Source organism: Tupaia chinensis, unplaced genomic scaffold, assembly GCF_000334495.1.
Source record: "Tupaia chinensis unplaced genomic scaffold, TupChi_1.0 Scaffold000335_1, whole genome shotgun sequence".
Taxonomy (NCBI): Eukaryota; Metazoa; Chordata; class Mammalia; order Scandentia; family Tupaiidae; genus Tupaia; species Tupaia belangeri.
This window is the reverse complement of record NW_006159829.1, coordinates 4,272,798-4,278,266: the sequence shown is the minus strand read 5'-3', so window position 1 is coordinate 4,278,266 and position 5,469 is coordinate 4,272,798.

Here is a 5,469-nt window from a genome sequence, read left to right as displayed (position 1 = left end):
GCCGAGAGTGGAGACCCGCCGTTGCCTCGGTGGCTGCTCTGCCTACCAGCTGTGCAGTCTGGAACAGCCCCTCCTCAGGGAGGGGAGGCAGTCGGAGGAAAGGGCTGGGACCTACTCTTTTCCAAAAACGAGAAAATCCCACCTTTGCCCTTCAGTCCTGCAGTGTGGATGCCCGAGCAAAGTGCCAGTCCCATTAGCATTCCAGACACAGAGCATGTGCCCATTCCTGACCACCTTGACCAGGTTTCCTACCCCGAGGCCTGACGAATCCATGCTGAGCAGAGAAGCCCCAGAAAGCAAGTACTCAATCAAACAAGACAAAGCCTTCTCTTTACCAGAGGGCCAAGAAACTACCTAACTCTGCCAACAGATTGTTTAACACTTGCCAACAACAAATGAATTATAAAACCAAGTGAAAACAAACTGTGCAGCTTAGGGCTGGAGAAGAAATGCACTGTGAACCTCGCGGCTCCACAGTGGATGGCTGGGCAGTAGAACAGGCCAGGGATGGGGACTTGGACAACCCCGAGCTTCTGCACCTGCTCCCACCAGGTGGGAGACATTTCCAAATGGCTGGGCCTCTGCTGCCAAAGCCCAGGGAACCAGAGGTGAGGCCCAGGCTCCGCGCACACAGGAGTCGGAACGGGGCCGAGGAACCGAACACCCATCTGTACTTTCAGAGGTTAGCACATGAGGCTGCGGGGTTCTCCAAGGGCCCTCTAGCTGGCAGCCATTCAGGGAAGCTGTTATTGGTCAGGGGTAGACCCCATAGTCCTCAGGGTCCCCAGCTCAGAAGCCAGAGACTGCAGGGGTTATTTTTAAGGGTGGGCCACTCAGGCTTCTCCAAGAGCTCATTTCTAGGGCAGCTCTCAGACACCTGGAGTGCAAATAGAGGTGAGCGAGGCTGTGTAGGCTGGAGGTCTCCACTGGGGGTCTGCAGGAACCCTACTGAAAGCAGGGTTGTTCTCGGGGCTCAACCCCAGCTTCTGTGGCTCTTTTAGTTGAAATAGTACCCAAGACAGCCCCCATGAGGACCAGAGGGGCTGCATGTCTCTTGCCACAAGGGGGTGTCATCTTAAGCCTTGTCCTCACTGGGCCTAGGCTCCCTGTCTGTGCTGTGAGACCAGACCATCCCAAGGGGCTTTGAGCTCAGTCTTCCCCCTGGCTTCCAGAGGCTATGTGGGCTGCTTCCTTGGTAGACTTGTTTTTGCCTGATGTAAGCTCAGATTGGACTCAGCCCAGCCCTGCAGTCAGTCTGGTTTTCTTGCCCAAATGGCTGCCCTCGACCGTTGACCCTTGACCAGCCCACCCCAACAGGGTAGGGGTTTGGGCAAACAGCAGAGACACTCACCAGGGAAGGAAACAAGAGAGGGTACCACAAAGTCAGCAATTAAAAAACAAACTCCATGATGAACAAAATATGAAACTTTATATAAAGACAGGATTCGCGTTTCCAATTCCCCTCTTTGCCTCGGGTACTAAGTGGCTCAGCACAGCACCTGTATTCATCCTGTCTCAACTTAAAGTGTCATCCTTTGTATTATCTCCAGTAAACTCAGAGCCTCTGGGTCACGACCACCTCTGCTACATACAGGCACAGAAGTCCAGCGATGACACGTGGACTAGGGAGTGACAGGGGCCAGTTCTGTGTCCCCTACAGCTCTGTTCAAAGGTGTTTGCCTAAGGGTGTTCAGAGCCCAGGTGGGCACGAATGAACATGTTTTTAACTATAATTGTATTTTATGTTTATGTATGATGGAAAAGTACACTAACATATTAAGCTGCAAATTCATAGATATCACTAATTATGAAGAAGCCAGATATAATTAAGGGACACATCAGGATGCCAAATAAGAAAGAATGGTCAAAGTGAATCTTGGGTATAGCAGCAATACAGGATGGGAGGCCACCTTCTTGCAGTTTGACCTTGGGCAAGTCCCTTCCCCTGAATCTCAGGTGTTTCAACTACAGAATGGTCTCCAAGCTTTTGGGAGCTTAGACTTGGTTTCACTTCTCTGTTTCTCCTCTGATTCATCTTTGGAACTCACGGCTACTTAGGACTCCCAGCTGGCTGGCCTTGGATGGTGCTCAGATTCTGTCCCTCTCTACCCACCCCCCACTGGGGTCCTTGCTGTTCTTGGTGGTCACCAACATCCCTGGACACCCCTGGCTCCTAAGACATAGTTAAGGAAACTCAACATCAGGAGGCTGGACCCAACCCAGGCCCTGGAATGATGATGCCCCACTCCTCCCCTCCATTCCAGGGGGTACTAGAATCAGTCCAAGACCCCTGGGAGCATGGTCGAGGCGAGGCTTCTACCCTCCCATCTCTCAGTGTGTCTCCTCAGACAGCATCCAGTCCTGAGTCTCCATCTAGGAACACCTGCCCTTGAAGCTCATTCAGGTGGAACCCTGGCGTACCCAAGCCCCTGTCATCCAGGAGGAAGAGAGAGAGCACGCAGGCTCTGCTTTCATCTCTGCCACTCACCGCCATGGGCCTCGGGAACTGCTTCATCTTTCACTTGAAGATGGCATCAATACCTGGCTCCAGTGCTGGTCGTGAGGCCCCGTGAAGTATGTGCACAATGTCCAGGGCCAAATGTCGGCCACTTAGACGGTGACTCATAACTGTTAGTTCTCTCCTCTCCCCGCCCTCCCCTGCTCTGACCTAGAAGGTTCTTTCCAACACAGTCCTGTGACCTATTTCTTCCCAGTGTGTCCCCTGGTAACCACCTTAACCTGCATCCTATTCTCATCATCCCCACAGGAACAAAGTTTGTTCCTGACTCTCAACAATGACTCGCCCAAAGCCGGTGAAGTTTCCCTAGCCTGACTCTATCCAGTGGGTGTCCTGAGCCTCCGTGGCACCTGCAGCCTCCTCTGCCTGAAGACCTCTCATGGCAGGGACTCAGACCCTCCATGGCAGTGCTCACCCTCTTTGGGGTCTTGTCGAAATGCCTTTATGGCTGAGAACCATCATCTTCTAATTCTGCTTGTTCCTTTCTTGGAATCTCCTGCAGGTGTCTAAATTCAGCAGTGCTGCTCTCTCTGCCGAGCTCTTACCTAGGAAAATGAGGCTAAAAGGACCTGCCCCGAGGGTACTGTGACACAGTGAGAGCGGCTTCAAGCACATGTTGGCACGGCAACTGGCAGACATTATTTTTACTGTTATTGTGGAAACCGCCATAGTATCTATAGAATGCATCTTCCATGGCATTAAGTTTAAAGGTTCTATTTCATGTGTCTGTCCTCCAGTTTCTGAGTTAATTACAGAGCGATCTCTCTAGACTGTGAGCTCCTTGAGATCGGACCTGTACCCTGCTCACTCAGGCGCCCGCATCACCTGGAACCACATTCAATGGGCTTAAATCCGTTGTGTCCCTACAACTGAAGCCATCAGGGAATAGGCCTGCTTGAGTGGCAAGCAGCTCAGTAGTTTTGCCAACTTTGCTCTCTCCTCTGACTGCAGGGAACATTCCAGAAGGGAATCAAGGTGAGACCGGGCCAGACTACTGCACAAGTGTCTCCATAGCAACAGCTTGCCCCACCACACACCAAGGAGCCTGGCTAATTATGCAGGCAGAGGTCAAGTTGTCAGGATGAGGCCTCCTCACCAAGTGTGCATCTCAGAACAAGGCCAGGCTTTCTCATTTCCACGCTCTCTCTCCTGACCTCAGGGTTGACAGAAGTGAAGCAGATAACTTAGAACTCCTTAGGAGGAACTGCTGCAGACACGAGGAATGCTCTAAAGTGGCCTGTGTCTGGTAATACTTTATTTTCTGCGCTTATTCAGGTCTCAGAGATCTTAAGGACAGACATTCCCTCTACTCCAATTTTCTTCTCTTCCTAAATGAACCTCCCATCCAGGTCCTTGGCTTTCATCACTGTCTCCACACACAGCACACTCGTAACTGGCTTCACAACAGCAACCAAAACAGGAATCTGAGGATGGATGTTCACAATTGCTAAAGAAAGAGCAGGTAGAAAGCAAAATGATTTCTCTGAGAATAGCACCTCCCCAGCCATGGCTAAGACACAGCAAAAACAAACAAACAAACAAAAAACAACAAAAAAACCCCCACCATCCTTTGAATGATGGGACAGGAGCCTTCTTTGCGAGGGGAGCATTTCTTCAAAACACACATTTGGAGTCCAGCTCTCTACCCAAGCCAGGAGGGTTCAGATACTCATTAGAAAGCTCAACTGGGGACAGGCGAAGACAACCTGGGTTGTAGTTCTTGGCCAAGGGGATGCCCGTGGACAGGCGTCACTGCAAGTGGCATGGGACACGCTCCTGGGAGCTGGACACCTGAGTGATGTGACTTTGGGCACCTCAGTTCACCCTCTGAACAGTTTCCTGATTACTATAGGGTCGAAGAGCCATGCCTGGTCCCTCGGAGCTCTGTTGCAAAAACAGAAGTGTTAAAACTCAAGGAAGGGTGCTTCGGAAAATGTGTAAAGTAACTCCTGGTTTGAAAGGAAGGGCTCTTTTCAGATTTAAATTTATTTATTTATTTTTGCCATAGGGCACATGTTCTCACACACGAGAGACAGAGACAGAGAGGGAAAGTGAGAAATCATCCCCCAGGGAGTATAGCCACACAGCAATCCTTTCTCCTCCATTCTCCTCTTGTGATTTTGGGTATGTGTGCATACCTCCCAGTGTAATTTTCAAGCCGCCAGGTCCAGGATTCAAACTGTGGTCAGCCATGTGGAAGTCCAACACTTTACCCACCACACTACCTGCCAGCCCCAAGAAGGACTTTTCTACTTTGGACTAGTTAAGCAAAGCTGATGCAATTGCACTTAAAGGATGAAAAGCAAGACATATATTCTAATTTGCTTTGTTTTCTGAAAATGTAATCCTCACACCAATCTTACGAAGTGAGTGTTGTAATAATACAGCTTCCAGATGCTTTCTGACCATTGGGCTGACGTCCACGGTATGCAGGCTGGAGTGCCCAAGGCAGTGAGTCTTCGGGGCGGCCTCTGAAGTCGGCCATAGGGACCGGAGGGAGGCTAATTAACAAGCAGGGGTAGCTCTGCCCTGCAGCCTGGGTGCCTGTCTGGGAAGTTCTTGCAAATCATGGTTCACAGAAGCCAGATTGCCATCTAGGGCCCCCAGCATGCCCTGAACAAGAAGCCACAGGTGTGCCCTGAGCCAAGGCCCATACGTCAGGACTCTAGTCCTTCTTCTTCCTCTTGCTGAAAGAGGAGTGAGTCTGCGTTACCAGTTCCTTACAGGAGATGCCCCATGCAGGCCCAGACGTCCCAAAACACACATCCCAGAGGTCTGTGGGGAGCCCTGGTCTCAGTCATCAATTATCGAGTATCTGCTGCCCAACTGAGCATCCACAGGGCCTGGCATCAGGCCACCTCCTTCTGAGCCACAGAATCGACTTTCTGCACCTTCCCCAGGGTGTTTCAAGGAAAGAATGAGTGTGTAGAAATGGATGTTTTGGTGGGAGG